Source organism: Epinephelus fuscoguttatus, linkage group LG1 (genome assembly GCF_011397635.1).
Source record: "Epinephelus fuscoguttatus linkage group LG1, E.fuscoguttatus.final_Chr_v1".
Taxonomy (NCBI): domain Eukaryota; kingdom Metazoa; phylum Chordata; class Actinopteri; order Perciformes; family Serranidae; genus Epinephelus; species Epinephelus fuscoguttatus.
Genome location: NC_064752.1, coordinates 13,577,686 through 13,592,212, shown reverse-complemented (window position 1 = coordinate 13,592,212; position 14,527 = coordinate 13,577,686). Strand labels below are relative to the sequence as shown.

Here is a 14,527-nt window from a genome sequence, read left to right as displayed (position 1 = left end):
CAGTGTTATCATAACTATTGGTTACAGGCTGTAATTATCATGGGTAATTAGCAGAGGCCTGACACTGGGTACAGTCCACCCCTGAATGGAATTCAAGGAGAGAGAACAAAGAGAAAGGGACAAAATATTAATTACATTTTTTTGAGTGTTTGTTTTATTTCTGTCTGTCATGTCCAATAAAGCACTCGAGTGCATTCTTTTGTTCAAAAGGCATTATGTCCTTTTGTTCACAGGGCTATCAGCCAGCTCGCCAGCAGCTGAAAAAAAAAAAAACCCGCGTTGCCTCGTCATTGCTGTAAACATCAAATGGGCTTTCGACTCTTAAAAGAACAGCCATAATGAGTCTGAAAGGGACAATGGGAAAGGATACTGGAAAGGGGCAATTGGAGGTGCAAGGATGATTCAGGCTCATCAGAGGAGAATACACCCAATGGATTTCATTATAGGGATTCAGGTTTCTCTGTCACAAACAGGTCTGTAGCGCATGCTAATGGCGCCTCAGGGCTGGGCTGTGCAGTTGCTAACTATCCACAGCACAGCTCTCTGATTATAATCACTGAGTCATTATGCCAATTGTGTATTCCATCAGTCTCAGGCTGCGCTTAGATTAAAAAACCCAAGTATCAACAACATGCTTAATAATTTGTTGCTTTTGGGCTCTGGGAGTGATTTCTTGAGGAGTTATTTTCTACTCCAAATCCAGTAAGTTTTGTTCCAATATATTTTTTCGGAAGACGTATACGACTTAATCAGGACACGTCTCAATTTTGAAGTTTGTGTGCGACTCTTCATCTCTCTCTTACTCATCCCGTCACCCAGCCGTTGTGTTAGAAACAGTACCATGTCTGTGAGATTTACCACAGCAGCTTCAAACCACAGTGTTTGTCATTAAAATCTCTCTTTCTTGGATCCCCTGCCATGTGCCACTGCCTCAAATCCATCACATTATCCTCAGCCAGCCAGGTGTAGGTGTCTGAGTGTTGCCGAGCATGACCGTCTCCATCATCTCACCCTGGCACACAAACACTTTCTGATGCGCCTTGAGTAGCCCTGAATCATTTGGACAAGGAGGTGCTTTTCACGAGAGGTGGGAACACACTTATTTTACAGTGTTAAACTGCTCACAGTACAGTGTTGCCAATTAAACACTCATTAACTTGATTGCTCTCGATAATGGTGGTGCTCATCTCCTTCAGTCTAAAGCTCCTGCTGTGCTGCAATAAGGAGGCCAGAATAATTGTTGTGGCATTTCCACAAAAATGATCATTCTGGAAATTTGTGTCCCTAACAACCCGATTCTGCTCTAATGGGGGGAAGAATTTGAATGGCATATTACAATTAAAATCACTGCCTAGTGATGCAGCTAATAAAGCAGAAAGTGATCAGCATTTCTATTGTAATCTAACCGTGGATCAAAACTGTTTCTTAATTAACTTGTTTGGTTCAGGACATCTCTCAAAGGGCTCCTCTTTGAGGTAATGTGATATATTATGTATGTGCACAGCTGGAGGTGTCTGTTGCCTCGCAGACATCTATACTCAACAGCATCAGGGCCACGAGTCTGAGCAGCCCTTTGACTGACACAATGAGCTGGGTGGTAATGAAGTGGTCCTCAGTGTTGAGCAATGAAAGAGTGGGGCAGAGAGGCCTCTAATTGGGCATCTGGGCCTCTCCAGCATGCTGTTAATGGTCGGTCTCCTTCCTAATATAAGAGTCAGTGTTGTGAGGAGAGAGCAAAGAGAGGAGAGGAACCACTGTAGCTGGCTACTTAGGCGGTTCATGGCATGGCTAGAATGTCATGGGACAAACGGCACCCCAGAGGCTGAAAAATGAAGCCACCGTGGAAGTGCCAAAAACTGCAGTTCCTTGAATGGCCACTTAAGGCTGGCTACAGAAAAAGTCGATCCCGCAAGACCCCCATATTAAAACGCCCAATATTACAGGAGAATTAAACAGCCTGGTACAAAAACAAAAAAGGTTTTGGTCTCCGTAGCCAGTTTCCTCGTTAATGACAACTGTATCGGGCTGAATTTTTATATAATTTAAATGTTATTAAGGGTTAAAAGTATATATAATTAAGGGTGTGGCTGGTGTGAGTGACAGGTGGGTGCTCTTTGTTGACATATCACTATCACAGTGGTCACGTTGGTAAAGTAATGTAACCATGGCATAACCCCAGGTTCACAGAGTGAAGCTGTAGCTGTCACTATTTCAGTATGTTTTCAATTCATGAAAGTTATTTGTAATGTTTTGTTTGTTGAAAAAAGTCTTGTTCAGCATTTGGTTTTCCTAAAATTCCCCCTAAGGAGTCAAAAGTTCCATTTTTTTCTGTAATTTTTAATGGTTTAATGGTTTTTTTGCAAGCAAAACTCAGCATTACCACACTTAACCATAGCTGTAAATCATAGTTGTATATCAATAACTGGACACAAAGATGGGGCCTATTTATTCCAATGGAACAGCTCACCTGCTGTATATGCCAAAGAAAAGGCTGTAGCTTCATTTACTTCTGCAATATGCAGCCCACAAACTATGCACAATAGTGTTTCTCCTGCTGGCCTTGCCAGAAGTTCCTGCTCAGCTTGTTGACTTTATATTGTGATGACATCACAGATGATATCACAGAAGGCAGGTTTTATAAATATTAAACCTCAATGGATGAATAATTCATAATATAAAGACCATAACTGACCTTGACTTTGTTTGCAATTCAAGGTGTCCTGTCAACAGTTTTGCAGGTGTCTCTTTTACAGTGGGTGGCCTATGACAAGAATACTTCTTGGGCTGCTAGGTTGCCAGTTTTTTGTTGTTGTTTTTTTTAGGGCAGCACGGTGGTGTAGTGGTCAGCAGTGTTGCCTCACAGCAAGAGGGTCCCTGGTTTGAAGCCTGGGGTGCATGTTCTCCCTTGTCAGTGTGGGTTTTCTCTGGGTACTCCAGCTTCCTCCCACAGTCCAAAGACATGCAGGCTAACTGGTGACTCTAAATTGTCCGTAGGTGTGAATGTGAGTGTGAATGGTTGTCTGTCTCTATGTGTCAGCCCCGTGATAGTCTGGCAACCTGTCCAGGGAATACCCCACTTCTCGTCCAATGTCAACTTTGATAGGCTCCAGCCCCCCCGGGACCCCTAACAGGATAACTATTTATGGAAAATGAATAAATGAATGAATAGTTGTTGTTGTTTTTCGCTGCAATACTGCAAATGGCCACTGAGGAAAAATTAAAAGCAAGGCTGAGCTACGTTTCTGGGGTCTGCTGTAAATGCACTGAGCTCACCAAGCTAGCAGCTAGCAATAGGGTTAGCTCCACCCTCTCGTTTCAATATGGTCACTTCTAGCTGTGAAAACCCAAGATGATGACAGCCAAAATGCCAAACTCAAGTTTTCAAAACGGGCGTCCACAAACCAAAAGATGTCATCACGGTGGTTACGTCCTTTATTTTATACAGTCTAGGAGACAAGACAAGCTGTTACATTTACCATATTAGACATTCTCTATAGAGGCAAAGTATGAACAAAATATTAAGGGCCTCCCTAGTATTGCAGTGCAGCTCATTTTGCCTCCCAAACAGCCAGGGTGGCTTACTTGACCTCATCTCACACACAGTGTGTTCAACTGGACTGAGATCTAATGGCTGAGCAGGCGACTGCATCAAACTGAATTCATTGTGATGTTCACTGAACCATTGCTGGGCAGAATAAGCCTGGCACTGCTGACCATAACTCTGCTGCCAGGATATCCTGCGGCTTCAGATTTTGCATTCTGTATTCCTCCCTGTCAATATTTCCAAAACTCGCCATTGAACAAAAGTTTAATTACATAATGAAGTTGTTGAACTCTTGTTTGCTCATTTCTGCAATGCAGCCTTCTCACTAGGATCCAACAAGTTTGTGTTGTCTAAGTCTTTTTGACTTGGTTGGATCATCTGCTGCTCTGCACAGTTGATTTTAGTCTCCTCTGACCTCGTCTTCCTCTCTGTTTATACTGATTGAAGTGGATTTTACTGGTGATATCAATTAAGAACCAGCCTTCTCCTAACATTAGTGGTACTGGATTTTATTCAGGCAACTTCAGTCCCCTCATCCCTCTGTCCCCTCCACACAAACTAATTTATTGTTTTTCTCACATCACAAAGTGTCAGTCCGATCCATAAATTATACAAGTTTATCACAGCACACTCCGAGAGTGAGCGATCCCCATTTTTCCACTTTGAACCCAGATATCACCATATTGCACCAAAAGATAAAACCCTTTTAATTTCCTCATTTCATATTTGCATGTAACTATCATGCTATCATCTGCAGACGCAGCTACAGCTCCTGCTGTGATCACAGAACAGAAGCCCCAGGCTGGTTTACTGGTTTAAACAAGTTCAATTAATGCTAGCAACCAAATCACATGATAACACAAATTCAACATTAAAAGGCATCGCCTAGGATTTCCACTAATGTGTTGCCGAGATACATCTGGCAGGAATGTCCAACTTATTGTTATTTCAATATGTGTGCACACAGTTTGTGTCTCACATAATATATCTACAGTTAAATGTTACACTTGGCATCTTTCAACCTGGACCCTATTTTCCCATTGTATCGTGTCTAAGGGTGCTTTCACACCTGCCCTGTTTGGTTCGGTTCAATCAAACCCAAGTCCGTTTGCCCACAAAGTGCGGTTCGTTTGGGCAGGTGTGAACACAGCAATCACACTCGGGTGTGCACCAAAACAACTGGACCAAGACCTTCTTGAAGAGGTGGTCTTGGTCCGGTTACAAACGAACTCTGGTGCGGTTCGTTTGTGGTGAGAACGTGTTCCGACCTGGATCTGAACCAACTGCAGTCACATGACACATTGTTTGGGTTAAACATGAGCATGTTACAGTCCTGGAGGATTATTAATGTGCACCTCCTCCTGTACTGCCTTTACGGTTTTGTAGTTGGAGCCGCGCCTCGTTTTCAAACTGTAGGGTTTGACTCGCAGTGATCAAGTTAAGGTTTTGTTTACTTCCTGGATTTTTCCCACATGGAAATTCTGACCAATCAAAAGCAGCTTTCTCACACAAGGCATTTTATCTGGTCAGCTTATAAATGCTGTCACGGGAACATGAACCAACTCTAGGCAATTATACAACTCTGTAACAAATTAGTCCCTGATTCAGATGAAAGCAAACAAACTCTAGGTCTGAAAGCACCCTGAGTGACTAATGGAAACAACAAAGTTGGAAATTGGTCTAGTATTGAGTGAGAGCGGCATGGAGTCTGGCATGTTTGGCGATGGTTTTTCGGTCTGATTTTGGCTAAACAAAAAGAATCTTATTGTTTAACAAAATGTTCTGTAGGGATCCCTTTCATACCTTGTCAGACACTCAAGCAGGAAAACAAGCACTTTCTGTGGAAGTTTAATGACAGTGCACTATTGCCCCGAGTAGTTACATAGCAGCCTGCTTCCCTGCTGCCACCTGCAGCAGTCTCGCTCAATATTGAACCAATTCCAAAACTTGTTGTTCCCATTAGTCACCTAGACGCAAAAACAGGGGAAAATAGGGTCCAGGTTGAAAAATACCAAACATAGTCTTTATCTCAATGAACAGAGATCTGCATGTGTATGCAGAATTTGTAGGCAACACAACAAGATTTTGGTATTGGAAGCATTTCGGATTCCATCTGGAGTCCATTTATAGTCTGAGCACTATTAAAGCAGAACACACTGACTGAAATGCAGTCTCAGAACCCACCAGCTATCATCTGATGACAATTTAGGAAGTTATATTAGCTTTTTTTTATCTGTATTCATACTTTATAATATCTGTTCATCCAAATTAAACAAAATGACTGGCAAACAAAAGTGGAAGTTTTTCTTCACTAAATATCCGCAATTTTTTGTTACCCCTGTCAGACAATAGCTGATGGATGTTGAGATTGACCTCAGTATAACCACACAATAGATACAGTGGGTTTGCCACTGAAAAGATGTATCTAGTGATGCCCAGTGCCTGAAAGATCTACAATAAGCCTGAATAAAATATTTTCATGATGGTAAAATCCTACATTATCTCACTGTAGCTGAGTCCTTTGTACTGAAAACATGACGCAATATGCCCCCTCCAAATATGAAGATATTTTATGAAACCTCTTATCTTATTATTCATATCTTGCATAATCAAATGAATGTGACTAATGTTAATTATCTTTAGAAGCCTACAGAGATAACAGAACAAAATCCTTTCACAGCCTTTTTTTGTCTGTACCATGTAGAGATAGGACGGCAGCACTTATTAAATCCAGGTCCTGTCTATGGGAATGTTTCACAGAGCCAGAGTGCCTGAGTTCTAGCGTGGGTAAAAAGCACCAGGGCTTTGGCTGTTTTAGTTGATGGGCTGGCTGTGTGCTCCTCCGGCCGCATCAAAACCAGGCAGGAAGGAGACCCCTGCTGCGACCCAGACGGGTGTGTCCAGTTCTCAGCGAGTTCACTGAGAAAACATTCTGACCCAATGCAGTTGCAATGTGGTTTACTTATGCAGGTTGCGCAGAGGGCGCAGAGCAGAGAGCAGCGAGGTGATGTTGGAGGTAATTTTAGCAGATGGGGTTCGCCTGGTCCTCGGTGCACCTGTTCAATTAAATAGACGGCAGCTGCCATGGTAGATGAGAAAAGAGGCATGCATGATGGGATCTTTTTGAAGTACTGTCCACCCTCTTGCCACATTTGTAATGGCGTCTTTCTGAAGATTAGAATTTTCAGTTTTAAGACATGCGTTTTCTCCATTTACATGCTGATTACAATGTTACAACAGGCATCTACTGTATATTACTCCCAGTCACACTTCATTAGCCAACCCACTTAATATAGATGTATTCAGCTGATTAATTAAAAGCTCGGACTTATTGAGGGGGTAATGTTGCTTGCAGTTGTAGCCATTTAACATTATCAGGAGGTCAACTCCATGTAATCAAGCTCTATTACATCTCTGTTGACAATTACGCAGTGTATATACCACACTGAGTACGACGACAGGGGATGCAGTACAGTTGCTTTGCTCAGGCATGTATGGATGCTTTGTCGCTGGAGATGAAATGTGGCACATTCATCTCCCTTGAAAATGGTGATGACATGTTTGGTGATGACATTTCCAAATGACAGTGAAAGCATGACTCAGAACCACTTGTTGTCAGTGGTGAAAAATCAGTTTCTGTCGAATCCCCAAAAAGCCATGAATGCATCTGCAATATCAAGGCTGTCAGTTATGTAAGGTGTATGCTGAGTATATGCTTCAGCATTACCATATCACCATGTCATAGTTCAACATTTCTGTTATACTCCATGACCTCATCAGTATCTTCCATCTCTGCTCGAGGTCAGCTGTGATGTTGTTTTGTCTCCTTTTTGTGCTCTTCACTCAGCAGCCGCCGTCCCCACCTGGAGCAGCTGCTGACAGCCCTGCATGTCCACATAATGACTCTAATAACCCTATTAGTCACTGGGCCACTCAGAAACACAGCGGAGCACAGTTAGTCTCAATGCACTCATCACTCAATCAATTAAGGATGAGGAAATACTTTCAGAATTCTAAATCGGAAAATGCTGTTTGGAAAGATTGTCTTAATTTACCCACTGAGAAATATCTTGGTTTATTAAGGAAATAAAATACTGCTGACTCTGTTTCTGGCTTTCAGAGTATTTGAAAATGATATCAAGCAATTATTTTTACCCTGTCCAGTGCATGCTGGGATAGAGTCCAGGCCTACCACAGCCTCGAACACAAGCTGTACAGCAGGAGGATGGATGGCATGAACAAATTCACAGTTACTATTATGGTCAAGTCAGGAGCAATAAAGTGATGAGACACCTTTTTATCTGTTGTCAATCAATTTTGTTGATTACATTTAAATTGAACAGAAATTTTGATATATACTTAAATTATATAAAGTGTATAAGACACCTCTTGAGTCCAGTCTGACAGGAAATCATGGAATTGTTGTGAACTGTGTGAGCTGCAGCCTTTCTTCCATATGCTACCTGCCCCACTGACAGTCCTGTGGCTTCACACCCAGTTTGGGTCCAGGTTTATCGCTGCCAAAATCAATAGCGAGGGCCACCCAAACACAAGGTAATTATGAGAGTCAGCGGGGCTCTGGGAGTGCTGACAGGACTGCTGTTGTGCAGAAGAACTGCTTCCTTTTCCACCTTTCAAGCCGTGAGGGGAATGAGGGCCACAGCCAATTCCCACACCTGAAGGCTACACATGTTCATTACATTTTTTGATAGAAAGTCTTCTTGTTCTTCTCTTCCTGCCTTAGTTTATAGGCGCGGAGTTTTCTTGTAAACAAAAAAAGTTATATTTACATTCGCTGTTGTTCACCAGAATGCATCGTGTGTATCCCTGAGGTTTAACAAATGTGTTTGGTGCATTACCCTCCTTATGAAACATATGCAAAGCTGATTTGTTTGGCTATTTCAAATCCTGTGTTGTTTACATCCGTGTTTGCTTGGTAGCTGTCTTCTTTTTTTGTCTCCCATTGTTGGCGTGTCGCCTTGTTAGTTGGAACTGTCTATCAGCAGAAAAGCGGGAAACTAACTACAGGGTGTAAAAACTCATATCCAAATGCGTCCTCATGCACATGCACAAACAAAGTGGGTTCCACTCATAACAGCATTGCTTCATAGCGCTGCTAAAGGCCAAAAGGTCTTTTTTTTTAGCTACTCTTACTTCATCTTTGATTGTTTCAGGTGTGCTCAGCACCGGCCTGCATAAGTCTCCGCAGCAAACAATTACAGAATACTTGATATACACAGTGATATGTGAGATTGGCTCCTGTATTAGCCTGATCCCATTTTCTTTCAACCAAACCATAGTGGAAGAGTTGCTGGTAAGGGTGAGTATTAATTTATACAATTCTGTTAGGCTTACACTGACCCTTTATAAGCGAATCAGGAAGTGTTTACAGTAGTCAAAAAGGTTTCCATACAGTTTGTGATTGTTGACAGCAGGGAGAGTCAAAGAGTCAAAATCTTTTAACTACATTTGTCAAGGCCCCTCCACAAGACTCTCACAGCAAGACAGAAAGGTGCTGATTGTCAATCTAGAGTGACGTAAAGGTCCCGACACACCAAGCCAAGGCTTGGCTGTCGATCGCTGTTGGGCTGTTGGTGAGCGTCCATGATCCTTGCCGCTGCGGTGTGTCCTGCACCGTTGGCCCTCTTCTGCGCCAGTCAGTTATTTTTCCACCAACTGAGCATGTTGAATCAATGTCGACGACAGCGGAGTCTGTTGGTGAATGAAATCACTCTGATTGGCAGTTCAGCTCAGCACACGAGAAGAGAAATGAAAATGAGGAAAGTAAACAAAGAGCTAAAGTCAAGAGGGAATGAGACCAAAACAAACTTGTTACATAAGGTAAGGTTTTTGGGGTTTTTTTGTTTGTTTTTTTAGCCATTGAGCTCTGGGTTTGTAATATTGTTCACTAACACATGGTAACTACGCTTTGTTCTTTCAACATTGGATTGTGTTAATAATGTGCTAACTGGCTAACTAGCATCAAGACGGTCTTCCGGTTTCCCTTTTTGAATGACGATTACACACTACTGCCATCTGCTGGTAGTGGTGTGTGCAACTTTCTGGCCGAGATACAGGCCATATAAGGCGATGCAGCATTGGGCTTTCATCACCACTAGTTCTCTGGGCCTTAAAAATTGCATGAATTCTGGTATGACTATTAAAACTGAGGTCGCATTGCAAAAAATCTGACCTGTATCTGACTTTGGACCACATACAAAAGTTGCCAAAATCAGAATTGAAAAGATCAGATTTGATTTGTGCTGCTCGCACTGTTGTGAAAAACAGATGAGTCACATATGAGCAAATAAAGATCAGATTTGGGCCTTTCTAGCTGCAGGCATAGTGTAGCCTAAGGTGTATGGTTTTTCCACAATAACACAAGGTATGTTTCATTTTGTACATCCCGACTCTTAAAGGTTTCATCCATCCACAGAGCTGCTAGAGGGGCAGCAGCTGCAGAGGCAGTTTCACAATGATCTCAGCTACACCCCAGGTGTTACTAGAGGCTGCAGCTGACCCACAGTTTAAAAGGAGGGGGACTTATGCACGTTTTGTTGCTGTCACATAGCTATATGATGGGTGTCATAGGGACAAAATTCTTGTAAATTTAAGTGTTACTGATTCTTTTTCTCATGTTATTCTCTGCAGTTTGGTGGTGTGTAAATGTTAAATTTAGTCCGGCTGCCTCGGGAGAGGACTGTGAACAGAGTGGGAAGCAGACAGTCACAGTGAGAGACAGACAGAGAGGGGGTGAAACTAATGAAATGAGAAATGGGGAAAAAAGAGTCTGAAGAGTCTCAGCATGACCCACAAACCGTTGCTTTTGTACAGTAATTGCACACCATCTGATTAAGTTGACAATTCTGAATTCCCACCGGGAATAAAATACAGATAATTTGTTTAGTGAACCTCTTCCTGACCTGATTTGACTCCCATTTGTTCTGTACCATGTAAGCAAGGTTCTTCTTTCATCTCCAGCTCCACCCCGCTGGCAGCTCAGTCTTGAAACAGAGAGGTGTTGATTGTGCTTAACCTGCATGCGTCATGCTCCCGCTGTAACTGCTGGAGCTCAACTTTGTTCAGGTGTTTCTTGCCCTCCCTGGGGTACCACTGTCTTTATCTGGCGAGCACTAGAGCAGCTTACCAGGGAGGGACCTCGACTGGAAAACCACAATGTAGGTTATCTGTTGTAACCCAGAACCTTCTGAGCAGTAAATGAAAAGAATATAGGCTTTGTGTGTTCCTTTCATTGTAGCATACTGGCTTGTGTTTTGGCTTAAGCTAGCTCTGGGCTACCTGTAACATTATACACACATGAGGGTGTGGACAAGCCAAGAGGCCGCCTGAAGGCCTGGCTCACATCCCTTTGTGGGTTCGTTTCAGGGCCTGCAGCCTCGCTTATCGATTGGCACTACTTCCATTACATTTTCTGCAGCCTGGTATTGAGTCGAACTATAACTGTAACCCTAGCACGCAGCTAAATCTGTTTTCAGAGGTGATGCTTCAAAGCAAAAACACAGGAGGAGGGAGGATGCGCATAGGATTCTGGAGCGGGAGCTCCTCTGATACTGTTTTTCCAAACAATGGAGCACTTTTGCTAAAGGAATGTATCTTTTATTCCATAGAGATCTTTTTAGCTTTTGTTTTCACCTGCCTGTGGTGTAGCCCTGTATGAAAGTACAGAGAGTGTTACAAAGTTGAGTCAATAAAAAATATAATGCACTCTAAATCATTGCTTCAATCAGAAAACACCAACTTCTCTGTGTTCCCTCCACCTCACTCCCCACCCTGAGAACAAGGCAGAAAACTAAAGGTTCCTGTTAATGTTATAATGGACATTTGTGTTGTGACATTTAAAGAAACCCATCCATCAACAAAAAATAAAATCCTCCTGTCTACGAGAGCAGTTTCTTAAAAATGCTCCAGACTGGCCAGTTGGCTAACGTTAGCTTGCAGCCCCCGCAGGCACCAAAGTTAGCTTGCTGTTGCTGCAGTTTGTGGAGCATCTTAATTTCAAAAACATTATGAAAACTGCAAAATTTCCTCGACGTCTCGCCTTTCAAATTCGCAAAAGTGAATTTAATAATGAAAGCCTCACAGCTAGGCTAACATTAGCATTTAGCAGACGCCTGGAATGCCTGGAAGGGTTTAGCCAATCAGAGGCTTTAACCCGCCCCCTGACTTTTGATGGATGAAGTTGACAAATTGATTTATTTTGCTGCTGCAAGTTAGACTGGTTAAATGAAAATATATATAAATAAATAAATTATAAATACATAAATAAACATGTGAATGAATTAAAAAGTAAAAAAAAATAAGCAATATACAAATCAATAAATAAACGAATGAAAAATCTAAAAGTTATGAAAATAAATAAATACAAAAACATTTATATATTTTGATGTCCTATTTAATGTGTGATTTATTTATTTATTTATCTTGGCAATTAAGCCGTAAATTATGTAATTATATTTATTTTTTCATGGATTTGAACATATAATTACATAATCATTTATTCTTTAAATATTTAGTTATTGCCCTTAAAACTCTCCAGTTGTGGACATAGGAGTATTTCTGTCTGTGAGCTGATCTCATGTTGTGTTGGACTTATTTTGGATAATACAGGATCTAAAATTGAAATGCTTATTTGTAGATATATTTGGTGCAGAGAGGTGGACATAAACAGGCGTATAGAACTGAAATCCAGTGAATGCCTTTTGTGCAAGACCACTTGTTTGTGACTATGCGCGTAATGTGTGGTGATGTCTTATGCATGAGGATTAGAAAAATGTGATTACTCAGTAATACATTGAAACAACAGTGACCTGTGCTCATTCCTCTGTGGGCTGAGCAAGTGATTTTCTCCATTACGTGCGAGCGTGCCACAAAACCTGCAGCATTTGAGAGCTTTTCAGCTAACTGCCTGCCACTAATGTGTCAAATGGACAATGGGATGATTAGGCTAATTTCTGCAGAAGGGGTTTTATGATGCTGGAACAAGCTGTCAGAACGAGTCAGATAATAAACAGAGAGATTTGTTGTCGCCTTTCAGATGAGGTAGTGAGGTAGTGTTTTTTTGGTTTTTTTTTGAAAACTTTGCTTTCAAGCCTACATCCGGCCATTGAATGAGCAGAATCTGTTATTAACAAACAGACTCACTGAGGCAAATGCAAAGCAAAGCAACACCCACTGCTTGGACGGGCAGCTCTCTGTCATAGACAGATCAAGAGAAAAGAGGGGAGGTGGAGATGGAGAGCGAACAAAGGGGAGACATCAGCGGAGAGAGAGAGCAGGAGATAGAGAGAAGGGAGTGTTTGTGCTCGCCTCAGAATAAAAACAGGAAAATGCATGTATGTGTGCAAGGGGAAGAGAGGGAGAGAGGAAGACAGGGAGGGTAGGACGGAAAGGGAGGGCTGCTCTCAGCACCATCTGACAGGAGAGAGGCTGATCCCCGACAGCAGGTGTTGGAGGATAGAGAGACTGAGTCAGACACACAGAGGGAGCGATACGGAGAGGAGCTCCAAGTTGTTGAGGAGAAGAGACTGAGCTGCGAGTGAGGCAGCACTACAGAAAGGTAAGCAAAGATTGGGATGATGAAGAGCATTGCGCTTGTTGGAGAAAAACTGTTAAAAGATGAATAAATTGAGAGCTAAGATGAGACGGATAAGAGAAACATACATACGCAATACAAGCAACTGAAGAAGAGTCTGCTTTGGCTCCAGCTCCAACTGATCTGTTCTGATCTCTTCATCCTTTGTCACTCTACACCCTGAACTTTCTCTCTGTCTCCCTTTCTCTCTTGTCCACCCAGGAAGCGGCATCTCGAGTAAATGACTCTGCTTTCATTGTGCATTAGCTGCTGTACTTGATTAGATTAGTTGCTCTCTACTAAGTGGACCTGCAAAGCTTAGGGGTTTATGTGTACTTGTCTCTCTCGGACTGTGTGTGCGTGCGTCTGTGTGGTGCTGTTAGACGGAAAGATTCAGCCAAACGAGACATTACTCTTAAAGCAAAAATATGATAGAAATATTATATTTGTTCAGTATTTATGAATCTAGGAACTCAAGCCTAGGAGCAAGAATTTAATCTGTAATGCTGTTGAAAGGCAAAAACCTGGAGCTGCTCCAGAGAAAATGAATTAGGAAAAAAATGATTCGCATCTCATGGATTGCTTTGAGCTTTCACTTTCAGTCAGGCTTCATTTGACTTTTACGTCAACAATTACCAAGAAGAAAATGTGCCAGAATGTCTGCAAAGTTTGTGATTTGCCTCCAGTCTTTAGTCTTCAATCTTACTGGAGCAACTCCAAGATTTGTCTTTTGGTGACATGAGGAAGAGGGACTGACTGATAATGAGGATGATGACCCCGAATACTGTTAGCAGAGCACAGCAACAGCTTTACAGCCCCCCCAAAAAATAGAAGTTGTTTTTGGCAGAGTTTCAATCATGTATTCTTTTCAGCTCCAGTCTTTTGAAGAGCAGATGGAGCCAAGAGGCTGCGAGGTTAAGACAGAGAGAAGTCTTCAGGTTTACCTTAACATCAGGCCAGCTATTGGGAATCATGGACAGGGGGATAAAATTTTCCAAATTTGGCCCCTTATCCAGAACCACCAGATAGGAGCTGGGAATGACATCACACCCAAGTTGATCACATTCCAGTACGACAAGTCCAAAAACCAAGATGTTGTTAGCAATACCAGTTCAAGCCAGGTTAGCCATTGTTAAAATGGCAAATGGAGCTGCACTTGTACAACACCTTTATCGTCTTTTGACCACTCAAAGTGCTTTTACACCATGAGTCACATTCATCTACTGACACACACAGTAATACACTGGTGGCCGAGGCTACTGTGCAAGGTGCCACCTGCTACTCAGTTTTTAACACTCACACGCCGATGGAACAGCCATCTGGGGTTCAACAGGGAGAGGAAGAGGAAGAAATGACCTCCTATGATTGAAGAAATTACTGCAAGGCTTTAG

The 14,527-nt window shown here is 42.2% G+C and overlaps 1 protein-coding gene across 7 annotated transcripts in view; it reads left to right on the top strand.

The window, feature by feature from the left end:
- Positions 1-14,527, top strand: part of rap1gapb (RAP1 GTPase activating protein b) — a 196,806-nt gene that overhangs the window by 108,368 nt on the left and 73,911 nt on the right. Inside the window, exon 1 of one of the 7 annotated variants that reach the window (XM_049569501.1) lies at positions 12,813-13,121. The exons of the other annotated variants lie outside the window; for them this stretch is intronic. The gene's annotated coding sequence lies outside the window, so the exon portion shown is untranslated. Of the gene's footprint in view, positions 1-12,812; positions 13,122-14,527 lie in introns of those variants that run through there. 7 annotated transcript variants of the gene reach the window in all.